We start from the raw sequence: 15,037 nt of genomic DNA on the forward strand, positions 1-15,037 counted from the left end.
TTGTATTCCTTTAATTTCTTTTTCTTGTCTGATGGCTCTGGCTAAAACTTCCAGAACTATGTTAAATAGCAGTGGTGAGAGTGGGCATCCCTGCCTGGTGCCAGATCTCAGTGGAAATGCTTCCAACTTTTCCCCATTCAATAAGATGCTGGCTGTGGGTTTTTTATAAATTGCTTTGATTATTTTGAGGAATGTTCCTTCTACACCCAATTTGCTTAGAGTTTTCATCATGAAAGGGTGTTGAATTTTATCGAATGCTTTCTCTGCATCAATTGAGATAATCATATGGTTTTTCTTTTGCACTCTGTTAATGTGGTGAATCACATTGATTGATTTGCGAATGTTGAACCATCCCTGCATACCAGGGATGAATCCCACTTGGTCTGGGTGGTTGATTTTCCTGATGTGTTGTGTACTCTATTGGCGAGAATTTTATTGAGGATTTTTGCGTCTATGTTCATCAGGGATATTGTTCTATAATTTTCTTTCAGTGCTGCATCTTTCTCTGGCTTAGGGATTAAGGTGATGCTGGCTTCATAGAAAGAATTTGGGAGGATTCCCTCTTTTTCAATTGTTCTGAATAGTTTGAGAAGAAATGGGATTAGTTCTTCTTTAAATGTCTGGTAGAATTCAGCAGTGAATCCATCTGGTCCTGGGCTTTTCTTTGTTGGGAGGGCCTTTATTACTGTTTCAATTTCTGTTTCAGTTATGGGTCTATTTAGGTTTTCTATGTCTTCATGGTTCAATTTTGGTAGATTGCATGTGTCCAGGAATCTATCCATTCCTGATAGATTCTCCTGTTTGCTGGCATATAGGTCCTTGTAGTAATTTCTGATGCTTCTTTTTATTTCTGTGGTGTCTGTTGTTACGTTTCCTTTTTCATCTCTGATTTTATTGATTTGGGTCTTTTCTCTTCTTTTTTTAGTTAGTTGGGCAAATGGGGTGTCAATTTTGTTTATTTTTTCAAAAAACCAGCTTCTCGCTTGGCTGATTTTTTGTAATGTTTTTTTGGATTCAATCCTGTTAATTTCTTCTCTGGTTTTAATTATTTCTCTTCTCCTACTAGATTTGGGTTTGGTTTGCTGCAGTTTTTCTAGGTCCTTGAGGTGCGCTGAAAGCTCATTTATTTGGTAGCTTTCCAATTTCTTGATATAGGCACCTATTGCTATTAACTTGCCATTCAATACTGCTTTAGCCGTATCCCATAAGTTTTGATATCTTGTTTTGTTATCCTCATTTACTTCCAGAAAGTTTTTGATTTCTCTTTTGATTTCTTGAATGACCCAGTGTTCATTCAGAAGCATGTTGTTCAGTCTCCATGTGTTTGCATATGCTCTAGGGATTCCTGAGTTGCTAATTTCCAGCTTCATTCCACTGTGGTCTGAGAAGTGGCATGGTATGATTCTAATTCTTTTAAATTTCCTGAGACTTGCTTTATGGCCTAGTATGTGGTCAATCCTAGAGAAGGTTCCATGCACTGCTGAGAAGAATGTGAAGTCTTTAGATGTAGGATTGAAAGTTCTGTAGATATCTGTTAGATCCATTTGGGCAATAGTGTCGATTAAATCTGCTGTTTCCTTGTTGATATTCTGCCCGGATGATCTGTCTATTTCTGAGAGTGGAGTATTGAAGTCCCCCAGTACTATTGTATTGGAATCTAAGTCTCCCTTTAAGTCCCTTAACATATCTTTTAAATAGACCGGTGCCCTGTAATTAGGTGCATATACATTTATAATAGTTACATCTTCCTGTTGAATTGAACCCTTAATCATTATACAGTGTCCCTCTTTGTCTGTCTTAACAGTTTTTGTATTAAAGTTTATTTTGTCTGATATTAGGAAGGCTACACCTGCTTTTTTTTAGTTTCTGTTGGCATGGAATATCTTTTTTCAACCTTTCACTTTCAGTCTGCATGCATCTTTGTTAGAGAGATGTGTTTCTTGTAGGCAACAAATAGTTGGGTTGTGTTCTTTGAGCCAGTCAGCCAAACGGTGTCTTTTAACTGAAGAATTCAGACCAATAATGTTTAATGTGACTATTGATAAGTAGTGACTTTGCCCTGCCAGTTTCCCGGAGATATTTGCTAGTATATGCTTTGAGCTTCCCATGCTCTTTTACTGGTAGGTATTCTTCCTTTACCTTCTTTCATATTGATGGCCGTGTTTCTGTGTTTCTGAGTGTAGCACATCTTTAAGTATCTTTTGCAGGGCCGGACCAGTGGCCAGAAAGTCTTTCAATTTCTGTTTGCAAGTTTATAGCAATAGGTGCCTTACACCTTACACAAAAATCCACTCAACGTGGATTAAAGACATAAATCTACGACCCGACACCATCAAATTATTAGAGAACATTGAAGAAACCCTTCAAGATATTGGCACAGGCAAAGAGTTTCTGGAAAAGACCTGGGAGGCACAGGCAGTGAAAGCCAAAGTCAACTATTGGGATTGCATCAAACTGAGAAGTTTCTTTACTGCAAAAGAAACAGTCAGGAGAGTGAAGAGACAACCAACAGCATTTGTTGTTTGTTGATTTCTGTATGAGGGCCATTCTGACTGGGCGAGGTGAAACCTCCTTGAGGTTTTGAGTTACATTTCCCTGACAGCTAGTGATCCTGAGAATTTTCTCATGTGTCTGTTGCCATTTGGATTACTTCTTTTGAAAAATGTCTGTTTAAGTCCTTTGCTTATTTCTTAACTGATTGTTTGTTTTGTTGTTGTGGAATTTTTTGATCTCTTTGTATATTCTGATTGTTAATCTTTTATCAATTGAATAGTTTGCAAATAATTTCTCCCATTCTGTCAGTTGCCTCTTCACTTTCTTGATCGTTTCTTTCGTGGTACAGAAACTTCTCAATTTGATGTAATCCCATTTCTTAATTTTGGCTTTGTCTGCCTGTGCCTCTGGGGTCTTTTCCAATAACTCTTTACTTGTGCCAATGTCTTGAAGGGTTTCCCCAATGTTCTCTAATAATTTGAGGGTTTTGGGTCGTAGATTTAGATCTTTGATCCATATTGAGTGGATTTTTGAGTAAGGTGTAAATAGGGGTCTTGATTCACACTTCTGCATGTGGAAATTCAATTTTCCCAGCACCATTTGTTGAAGAGACTATCCTTGCTTCAGGGATTGTTTTTAGATCCTTGGTCAAATATAAGTTAGTAGTAGAAGTTTGGATTGATCTCTGGTGATTCTAATTTGTTCCATCGGCCTATCCATCTGTTTCTGTACCAGTACCAGGCTGTTTTGATAACAACTGCCTGGTAGTATGTCTTGAATACTAATATTCTGATGCCTCTGGTTTTGTTTTTGTTGTACAAGATTGCTTTAGCTACTCGAGGTCTCCTGTGCTTCCATATGAAATTCAGCATCATTTTTTCCAGATCCGAGAAGAATGTCTTTGCTATTTTGATTGGTATTGCATTGAATCTGTAAATTGCTTTTGGAAGTATGGACATTTTGATGAGATTGATTCTTCTAATCCATGAACATGGAAGATTTTTCCAATTTTTGTATCTTCTATTTCTTTAAAGTTTTGTAATTTTCCTCAGAGAGATAGTTGACATCCTTGGATAAATTTAATCCAAGGTGTTTGATTTTTTTGGTAGCTATTGTGAATGGGATTGATCTTAGAAATTCTTTCTCAGCCTCGGCATTGTCTGTTTATACAAAGGCTGTTGACTTTTGTGTATTGATTTTATATCCTGCTACTTTACTAAATGCTTTTATGAGTTCCAGTAGTCTCTTAGTGGAATCTTTTGGATCCCCTATATATAAAATCATGTCATCTGCAAATAGGGATAGTTTGACTTCCTCCTTCCCAATTTGTATCTCTTTGATTTCTTTTTCTTGCCCAACAGCTCTGGCTTCCAGTACTATATTGAATAACAATGGTGAGAGTGGGCATTCTTGTCTGCCTAGTTCTTCTTTAAATATCTAGTAAAATTCCACAATGAAGCCATCCAGTCCTGGGCTTCTCATTGCTGGGAGGGTCTTTATTACTGATTCAGTTTTTGTCTTGGTTATGGGTCTGTTTATATTTTCTTGATTCAATTTAAATGGTTTGTATGTGTTCAGGAGTCTGTCCATTTTTTCTAGGTTTCCCAGTTTGTTGGCATACAGCTTTTTGTAGTAATTTCTGATGATTCTTTTTATGTCTGTGGTGTCTGTTGTTACATTTCCTTTTTCACCTCTAATTTTTTTTAATTTGGGTATTCTCTCTTCTTTTTTGAATTAGTTGGGCTAACGGTGTGTCAGTTTTGTTTATTTTTTTAAAAAATCAGCTCTTCATTTGGCTCATCTTTTGTAATTTTTTTTTGCTTTCACTTTTGTTGATTTGTTCTCTCTCTCTCTCTTTTTTTTTTTTTTTTTTTGCCAGGCAGAGTTAGACAGTGAAAGAGAAAGACAGAGAGAAGGCTCTTCTTTCTGTTGGTTCACTCCCCTAATGGCTGCTATAGCCAGTGCTGCGCCGATCCAAAGCCAGGAGCCATGTACTTCCTCCCAGTCTCCCATCGGGTGCAAGGACCCAATCTTCCGCTACCCTCCTGGGCCACAGCAGAGAGCTGGACTGGAAGAGGAGCAACTGGGACTAGTACCTGGCGCCCCAACTGTGACTAGAACCCAGGGTGCCAGTGTCGTAGGCGGAGGATTAGCCAAGTGAACCACGGTGCCGGCCCTCCTCTCTAATTTATTTATTTCTTTTCTCCTACTACTTTTGGGTTTCGTTTACTGTTGTTTTTCTGTATCCTTGAGATACATGGATAGCTCATTTATTTGGTGCTGTGGGGAGCAACTCGGACTAGACTAAGTTACTGGAATTAAGACTTATTCTATGCATCTGCTCTCCCACAATATGGCGCTGAGAAGGGAGAAACAGCTTCTACGCAGCTGCCTCCAGTTCAACCAATAAACTGTAGGACCTGCTCCTGATTGGAGGAGAGCAGCGTACTTGGCGTGTGGGTAGCAGAGTTGGGATTGGCGGAAAAGGACTATAAAGGAGGAGAGAGACAACATGCACCAGGAACATCTAAGGGGAACATCTATCTGAAGGAACACCTGTGCAGCCCCCGAGAGAGCCGGCCGGCGGTGTGCCGCTCCCCCGCGGAAGTGGGGAATGTGGCAGGGGGAACCGCCCTTCCACGGAGGTGGAAGGGACGGCAGCCAACCCGGGAAGAACCAGCAGCAAACCCGGGGAGGGCCGAGCAGACAAAAGAACAGCGCAGGGTCCTGTGTTGTTCCCCCATGAAGAGGGGGAGCGACAGGTGCCTTTCCAGTTTATTGATATAGGCAACAATTGCTATAAACGTTGCTCTTAACACTGCTATTGCAGTATCCCATTAGTTTTGATTATTGTATTTTCTTCATTTTTTTCCAGAAATATTTTGATTTCTCCAATGACACAATGTTCAATCAGGGGCATGTTATTCAGTCTCCATCTGTTTGCAGATGTTCTAGAGATTCCTGAGTTGCTGATTTCCAGCTTAATTCCATTGTGGTCTGAGAAGTTGCATGGTATGATTTTGATTTTTTTTTTTTGAATTTGCTGAGACTTGCTTTATAGCCTAGCATGTAGTCAATCTTAGAGAAAGTTCCATGTGTTGGTGATAAGAATGTGCATTCTGGAACACATCATGCTAAGTGAACTAAGCCAGTCCCAAAGGGACAAATATGATATGTTCTCCCTGATCGGTGACAACTGACTGAACACCAAAAAGGAAACCTGTTGAAGTGAAATGGACACTATGAGAAATGTTGACTTGATCAGCATAGCCCTGACTGTTAATGAACAACTTAATACATTATCCCTCTTAGTATTTTTTTGTCTGTTCTACTTAATATGACTGGTTTAATACTGTAATTAATACACAGTTATTCTTAAGTGTTGAAAATTAACTGAAATGTGATCCCTGTTAAACATAAGAGTGGGAATAAGAGAGGGAAGAGATGTACAATTTGGGACATGCTCAAGCTGACTTGCCCCAAATGGTAGAGCTAGAAACATACCAGGGGACTCCAATTTAATCCCATCAAGGTGGCATGTACCAATGCCATCTCACTAGTCCAAGTGATCAATTTCAGTTCACAATTGATCATAATGAAAGCACTAAGAGTCAAAGGGAGCACATAAACATGTCTAGTACCTGCTAACACTAACCGATAGAATAAATAAAGGGGAGAGTGATCCAACATGGGAAGCGAGATACTCAGCAGACTCATAGAATGGCAGATGTCCTAAATAGCACTCTGGCCTCAGAATCAGCCCTAAAGGCATTCCGATCTGGCTGAAAAGCCCAGGAGCGTATTTCAGGCATGCAAAGCCAAGACACTCTGGCAAAAAAAAAAAAAAAAAAAAAAACACAACAACAACAACAACAACCAACCTAAATGAAAGATCTCTGTGAGTGAGATCCCAGTGGAAAGAACAGGTCTTCAAAGAAGGAGGTACCTTTCTCTGAAGGGAGGAGAGAACCTCCACTTTGACTATGACCTTGTCTAAACAAGATAAGAGTCAGAGAACTCAAAAGGCTTCCATAGCCTTGGAATCTCATGACTGGAGCATAGGGAGATTACTGATGCCATAGACAGGAGTGTCAATTTGTAAAGTCAACAACAGGAGTCACTGTGCACTTACTCCTCATGTAGGATCTCTGTCCTTAATGTGCTGTACATTGAGATTTAATGCTATAATGAGTACTCAAACAGTATATTTCACTTTGTGTTTCTGTGTGGGAGCAAACTGTTGAAATCTTTACTTAATGTATACTAAACTGATCTTCTGTAAAAAAAAAAAAGAAATTATCAATTCCCAACTTGACTCTCACTGGGATTAAACATGACAATAGGTCTGATCTGATTTCACCATCATTTAAAAAATCATCTATTATTTTTCACTTTATGTTTCTGTGTGGGAGCAAACTGTTGAAATCTTTATTTAATGTATACTAAACTGATCTTCTGTATATTAAGAGAATCAAAAATGAATTTTGATGTGAATGGAAGGGGAGAGGGAGTTGGAAAGGGGAGGGTTGCAGGTGGTAGGGACGTTATGGGGGGGAAGCCATTGTAATCCCTAAGCCATACTTTGGAAATATATATTCATTAAATAAAAGTTAAAAAAAGGAACAAAACCCATTTTTTGCTACTTACAAATGGACACTATGAGAAATAGTGACTTGATCAGCCTTTGCCATGACTGCGATGAATAACTTAATACATTATCCATTTTAGTATTTTTTTGTTTGCTCTACTTAATGCTATTTGTTGAATTATGTAATTAATACACAATTACTCATAAGTGTTGAAACTTAACTGAAAAGTGATCCCAGTTAAATATAATGGTGGGAATAGGAAAGGGAAGAGATGTAAAATCTGGGACATGCACAATCAGACTTGCCCCAAATGGTGGAGTTAGAAACATACCAGGGGATTCCAATTCAATCCCATCAAGGTGGCATGTACCAATGCCATCTCACTAGTCCCAGTGATCAATTTCTGTGCACAACTAATCATATTGATAGGATTAAGACTCAAAAAGATTACATAAACAAGAGTAGCGTCTGCAAATAACAACAGATAGAATAAAAAAGGGAGAGAACGATCCAACATGGGAAGTGAGATACACAGTAGACTCACAGAATGGCAGATGTCCTAAACAGCATTCTGGCCTCAGAATCAGCCCTTAAGGCATTCAGATCTGGCTAAAAAAGCCCAAGGGAGTATTTCAGGCATGGAAAGCCAAGGCACTCTGGGGGGGGGGGGTGTCGCTCCCCCTCTTCGTGGAGGAGCAACACAGGACCCTGCGCTGTTCTTTTCGTCTGCTCGGCCCTCCCCGGGTTTGCTGCTGGTTCTTCCCGGGTTGGCTACTATCCCTTCCACCTCCGTGGAAGGGCGGTTCCCCCTGGCCACATTCCCCACTTCCGCAGGGGAGCGGCACACCGCCGGCCGGCTTTCTCGGGGGCTGCACGGGTTCCCTTAGATGTTCCCCATAGATGTTCCTGGTGCATGCCGTCTCTCTCCTCCTTTATAGTCCTCCTCCGCCAATCCTAACTCGGCTGCCCACACGCCGAGTACGCTGCTCTCCTCCAATCAATAGCAAGTCCTACAGTTTATTAGTTGAACTGGAGGCAGCTGTGCGGAAGCTGTTTACTTCTCTCCCAGCGCCATATTGTGGGAGAGCAGATGCATAGAATAAGTCTTAATTCCAGTAACTCAGTCTAGTCCGGATTGCTCCCCACAGATCCCCCTTTCTTTTTATTTTTGGCGTTGATACGCGCCTGTCTTCGGTGTCCCGCAGCACACACTCTGCTCTACTTGCTAGAGTTCCCACAGGTTCTTACAATCAGGCAAACCGAATCCGGGTCCTCTCTTCGCCATGTTATGAGGAGGTTTTTAGGCGCTGATGCGTGCCTGTGTTCGGTGACCTGCGGCTCACACTCTGGTCGAGCCGCCTGCTGGCGCTTACCGCCTTAATCAGGCAGACCGAATCCAAGCTTTCTCATTGCCGTATTGTGGGGGAGACTTATTAGTGTTGGTTCGTGCCTATCTTCGGTGACCTGCAGCTCATACTCTGGTCGAGCTGCTTGCTGGTGCTTACCGCCTTAATCAGGCAGACCGAATCCAAGCTCTCTCATTGCCATGCTGTGGGGAGGCCTTACTTCTCTATTTCTCTATCTCCGGGCATTCCTATTTCTCCCATTCCACTTCTATCTTCCAGCATTCCTATTTCTCTCACTTTACTTCTAAACTTCTATTTCTCTTATCCCTGGGGCTTTCCGGCGCCTCGCCCTGCCGGCAGCTTCACGGCTCCGCGCGGCTTCCCGGCGCCTCGCCCCGCCGGCGGGTTCCCGGCTCTGCGCGCACGCTCCGCGGTCTCCACGCACTTCGCGCCCGCACCACGGCCTCGCGCCAGCGTTCCCTATCTATTCACGCCCCGTGCTCTCTCTGCACGCGGTGGCTTCCGCGAATGTTTCCGCCACCACCGGCATTCAGTCCAAGTTCCCCGGACTAACCTGGCGAATTTCAACCAGGCGGCCCACGTCTCTGCCTCTGGTTCCAGATCTTCGCCTCTTGCTCCCCGGGGTGACTTGAAGAATTCCAAGGTGGCTTATATCTCCGCCTCGGCCTGCACTCGCGGCTTCATCCTCCCTAACATTTTTCTCTACCCGGTATGTTTCCTTAAGTTTTCTTCCAACAATATTCCTCTCATTTCTCCTGGCTACTCCCCACAGTCCGTATCCGAGTCCAAGCCTCCTCCAGGTTTCACTTTCGCTTTCAATCTCCTAGCTTCCCCGCCATAGTCCGCATCCGAGTCTATGAAAGCTTTCACTTTCGCTTTCAATCCTAACTTCTTTCCCACAGTCCATATCCGAGTCTATGCCTAGGCTTTCAATAGCTTCTTCCGGCACCTAGGCTCTTTGCTAGTCTCTCTCTCCGGTATTTTCCCACTTCTTCCCGTTTCTTCCCTCCTAAGTTTGCTATCCGTCCTAGGTTTCCTATCCGAGTCAGGTTTCCTATCCGAGTCATTTCTTCCCTCCTAAGTTTCATATCCGTCCTAGGTTTCCTATCCGAGTCACGGCACCATTATGTCGCTCCCCCTCTTCGTGGAGGAACGACACAAAACCCTGCCTAGGCTTCATATCCGAGTCACGGCACCATTATGTCGCTCCCCCTCTTCGTGGAGGAGCAACACAGGACCCTGCGCTGTTCTTTTCGTCTGCTCGGCCCTCCCCGGGTTTGCTGCTGGTTCTTCCCGGGTTGGCTACTATCCCTTCCACCTCCGTGGAAGGGCGGTTCCCCCTGGCCACATTCCCCACTTCCGCAGGGGAGCGGCACACCGCCGGCCGGCTTTCTCGGGGGCTGCACGGGTTCCCTTAGATGTTCCCCATAGATGTTCCTGGTGCATGCCGTCTCTCTCCTCCTTTATAGTCCTCCTCCGCCAATCCTAACTCGGCTGCCCACACGCCGAGTACGCTGCTCTCCTCCAATCAATAGCAAGTCCTACAGTTTATTAGTTGAACTGGAGGCAGCTGTGCGGAAGCTGTTTACTTCTCTCCCAGCGCCATATTGTGGGAGAGCAGATGCATAGAATAAGTCTTAATTCCAGTAACTCAGTCTAGTCCGGATTGCTCCCCACAGGGGGGGATGACCTAAATGAAAGAACTCTGCAAGTGAGATCCCAGTGGAAAGAACAGGTTATCAAAGAAGGAAGTACCTCTCTCTGAAGCGAGGAGAGAACTTCCAATTTGACTATGACCTTGTCTAAATATGATCAGAGTTGGCAAACTCAAAAGGCTTCCATAGACTTGATAGGTCATGACAAGAACCTAGGGTGATTACTGACGGCATAAACAAAAGTGTCATTTTGTTAAGTCAGCAACAGTAGTCACAGTGTACTTACTCCTCATGTAGGATCTCTGTCCTTGATGTGCTGTACATTGCAATTTAATGCTATAACGAGTACTCAAAAAGTATATTTCACTTTGTGTTTCTGTGTGGGAGCAAACTGTTGAAATCTTTACTTAATATATACTAAATAGATCTTCTGTATATAAAGAAATTTGAAAATGAATCTTGATGACAATGGAAGGGGAGAGGAAGCGGGAGAGGGGAGTTGCAGATGGGAGGGAAGTTACTGGGGGGGGGGAGCCACTGTAATCCATAAGCTGTACTTTGGAAATTTATATTCATTAAATAAAAGTTAAAAAAAATAAAAAGAAAAAAATCTAAAAAAGAAAAGAAAAGAAAAAGAAAAACCCACTGCCAGCATCCTATTGAATGGAGAGGTTGGAAGCATTTCCACTGAGATCTGGTACCAGACAGGGATGCCCACTCTCACCACTGCTATTCAATATAGTTCTGGAAGCTTTAGCCAGAGCCATTAGGCAAGAAAAAGAAATTAAAGGGATACAAATTGGGAATGAAGAAGTCAAACTATCCTTCTTTGCAGATGAGATGATTCTTTCTTTAGGGGATCCAAAGAACTCTACTAAGAGACTATTGGAACTCATAGAAGAGTTTGGCAAAGTAGCAGGATATAAAATCAGTGCACAAAAATCATCAGCCTTTGTATGCACAGGGAATACCATGGCTCAGAAAGAACTGCTAAGATCAATCCCATTCAAAATAACCACAAAAAATATCAAATACCTTGGCATAAAATTAACCAAGGACGTTAAAGATCTCTACAATGAGAATTACAAACCTTAAGGAAAGAAATAGAAGACGATACCAAAAAAATGGAAAAATCTTCCATGCTCTTGGATTGGAAGTATCAATATCATCAAAATGTCCATTCTCCCAAAAGCTATTTATAGATTCAATGTGAAGCGAATCAAAATACCAAAGACATTCTTCTCAGATCTGGAAAAAATGGTGCTGAAATTCATATGGAGGCACAGGAGACCTCGAATAGCTAAAGCAATCTTGTACAATAAAAACAAAGCCGGAGGTATCACAATACCAGATTTCAGGACATACTACAGGGCAGTTGCAATCAAACCAGCCTGGTACTGATACAGAAACAGATGGATAGACCAATGGAACAGAACAGAAATGCCAGAAATCAATCCAAACAACTACAGCCAACTTATATTTGATCAAGGATCTAAAACCAATTCCTGGAGTAAGGACAGTCTATTCAATAAATGGTGCTGGGAAAACCGGATTTCCACGTGCAGAAGCATGAAGCAAGACCCCTACCTTACACTTTACACAAAAATCCACTCAACATGGAGTAAAGATCTGTATCTATGACCTGACACCATCAAATTATTAGAGAACATTGGAGAAATCCTGCAAGACACAGGCATTGGCAGACTTTTTGGAAAGGACCCCAGAAGCACAGGCAGTCAAAGCCAAAATTAACAATTAGGATTGCATAAAATTGAGTAGTTCCTGTACTTCAAAAGAAACAGTCAGGAAAGTGTTAGAGGCAACCAACAGGATGGGAAAACATATTTGCAAACTATGCAGCAGATAAAGGTTTAATAACCAGTATCTACAAAGAGATCAAGCAACTCCACAACAACAACAACAACAAAAAAAAAAACAAGCCACTTAAGAGATGGGCCAAGGACCTCAATAGACTTTTTTCAAAAGAGGAAATCCAAATGGCCAACAGGCACATGAAAAGGTGTTCAGGATCACTAGCAATGAGGGAAATGCAAATCAAAACCACAATGAGGTTTCACCTCACCCCAGTTAGAATGGTTCACATTTAGAAATCTACCAACAACAGATGCTGGAGAGGATGTGGGGAAAAAGGGACACTAACCCATTGTTGGTGGGAATGTAAACTGGTAAAGCCACTATGGAATTCAGTCTGGAGATTCCTCAGAAACCTGAAGATAACCCTACTATACAACCCATCCATCCCACTCCTTGGAAGTCACCCAAAGGAAATTAAATTGCCAAATAAAAAAGTTGTCTGTACCTCAATGTTTACTGCAGCTTAATTCACAATAGCTAAGTCCTGGAATCAACCCAAATGCCCATCAACAATAGACTGGATAAAGAAATTATGGGACATGTACTCTATAGAATACTATACAGCAGTATAAAACAATGAAATCTGGTCATTTGCAACAAAATGGAGGAATCTGGAACACATCATGCTGAGTGAAATAAGCCAGACCCAAAGTGACAAATATCATATGTTCTCCCTGATCGGTGACAACTGACTAAGCACCAAAAAGGAAACCTGTTAAAGTGAAATGGACACTATGAGAAACAGTGACTTGATCAGACCTTGTCCTGACTTTTGATGAACAACTTAATATTTTATCCCTTTTAATATTATTTGGATCTACTTAATATTATTTGTTGAACTCTGAAATTAACACACAATTATTTTAAATGTTTAAATTTAACTGAAAAGTGAGCTCTGTTAAATATAATGGTGGGAATAAGAGAGGGAGGAGATATACCATTTGGAACATGCTCAACTGGACTTGCCCCAAATGGTAGAGTGAGAAACACGCCGGGGGATTCCAATTCAATTCCATCAAGGTGGCATGTACCAATGCCATCTCCCTAGAAAAGTGATCAATTTCAGTTCACAATTGATCACACTGATAGGTCTAAGAGTCAAAGGGATCACATAATCAAGACTACTGTCTGCTAATGCTATCTGATAGAATTAAAAAGGAGGGAATGATCCAACATGGTAAGTGGGATACACAGCAGACTCATAGAATGGCAGATGCCCTAAACAGCACTCTGGCCTCAGAATCAGCCCTAAAGGCATTTGGATCCGGCTGGAGAGCCCATGAGAGTATTTTAGGCATGGAAAGCCAAGACACTCTGGCAAAACAAAACAAAACAAAACGGACCTAAATGAAAGATCTCTGCGAGTGAGATCCCAGTGGAAAGAACGGGCCTTCAAAGAAGGAGGTACCTTTCTCAGAAGGGAGGAGAGAACTTTCACTTTTACTATGACCTTGTTTAAATTAAATCAGAGTCGGCAAACTCAAAATGCTTCCATAGGCTTGGCAACTCAAACAAGAGCCTAGGGTGATTACTGACGCCATAAACAAGAGTGTCAATTTGCTAAGTCAACAACAGGAGTCCCTGTGCACTTACTCCCCATGTAGGATCTCTGTCCTTAATGTGTTGTACAATGTGAATTAACACTATAACTAGTACTGAAACAGTATTTTACAGTTTATGTTCTGTGTTGGTGCAAACTGTTGAAAACTTTACTTAATTTATACTTAATTGATCTTCTGTATATAAAGATAATTGAAAATGAATCTTGATGCAAATGGAATGGGAGAGGGAGTGGGAGATGGAAGGGTTGCGGGTGGGAGGGACGTTATGGGGGGAACAAAACCACTGTAATCCATAAACTGTACTTTGGAAGTTTATATTTATTAAATAAAAGTTAAAAAGAAATAAATATTTACAAAGAAAAACACGACATTTTAGTTTATCTTAACTATATATGGTAAAAAGTGTATCAACGATGGCATCAACATAAATACGATGAGCTCATATAAGTCACCACTTCAAAAAGACTTCTACATGAGAGTTTTAAAAGTCATGGAGTCAAATGTGATCAAGACTGTGTAAGCAATTTGTTTTATTTTATTTCTGAGGCAAGTTTTTTATGCAGCATTGTAGGTATTGAATGAAATGTATTTTAGATGCTAAAACAGATGCTGAATTCTAAAGAAACTCTTCCAATTAAATCACTTTAGCAAAATTTCAACAATAAGGGCCTGCAACTATAGAGCACCTTCCATGGGTTAGACACCATGCTGAGCTTACTACACTAGTGGAGAGCATTGGCAGTATCTCTGTTTACTGTTATGTTCAGGAACATAGAGATGAACAGGGTGAGGAAATTTCTAGGTTTAAGCTCTGCCCCTCTGACTCCAAATACTGTACTTTAAACATCATGCCAACCTCTCTTTGTAACTCTTTCAAACAAATAAAATAAGTCTTAAAAAATATTTTCCAATCACTGGATAGCAATTTGACTTAGCTGAACTCATTTTATAAAATCCAAATTCCAAGAGTTCTCCAGGATATTATATCACAGAATAGTTTATATCATAGAGTACTCACTTACTTATTACTCTTTGGCTCTCATTCACCAGCAGAGGGAGTAAAAATTCACATACAACAGAGTCCAAATCCCAAAAAGAAATTCAAGGAATGACAGGTTTAAACAAGGAATTCTATATTTCTGTAAATTAGGCATCCAAGAGGAACAGAGTACATGAATAAATAGTAGTTATCTTTATATACAGAAGATCAATTAGGTATTTATTAAGTAAAGATTTCAACAGTTTGCACCCACACAGAAACACACAGTGTAAAATACTGTTTCAGTACTAGTTATAGCGTTAATTCACATTGTACAACACATTAAGGACAGAGATCCTACATGGGGAGTAAGTGCACAGGGACTCCTGTTGTTGACTTAGCAAATGGACACTCTTGTTTATGGCTCCTGTCATGAGTTGCCAAGGCTAGGGAAGCATTTTGAGTCTGCCAACTCCAATCTTATTTAGACAAGGTCATAGTCAAAGTGGAAGTTCTC

The 15,037-nt window shown here is 41.2% G+C and overlaps 1 protein-coding gene and 1 long non-coding RNA gene across 2 annotated transcripts in view; one reads left to right on the forward strand and one right to left on the reverse strand.

Moving 5' to 3' along the window:
- The window catches only part of MTNR1A (melatonin receptor 1A), a 167,247-nt gene that overhangs the window by 16,185 nt on the left and 136,025 nt on the right, over positions 1-15,037 (reverse strand). The gene's annotated exons all lie outside the window — the stretch shown is intronic.
- On the forward strand, positions 9,378-9,888 carry LOC149127831 (uncharacterized). Its single transcript, XR_016229599.1, has 2 exons — positions 9,378-9,498; positions 9,549-9,888. It is a non-coding gene; the product is annotated as an uncharacterized LOC149127831 (long non-coding RNA).

Source organism: Oryctolagus cuniculus, chromosome 2 (genome assembly GCF_051225735.1).
Source record: "Oryctolagus cuniculus isolate XC-2025 breed Fujian yellow rabbit chromosome 2, ASM5122573v1, whole genome shotgun sequence".
Classification (NCBI taxonomy): Eukaryota; Metazoa; Chordata; class Mammalia; order Lagomorpha; family Leporidae; genus Oryctolagus; species Oryctolagus cuniculus.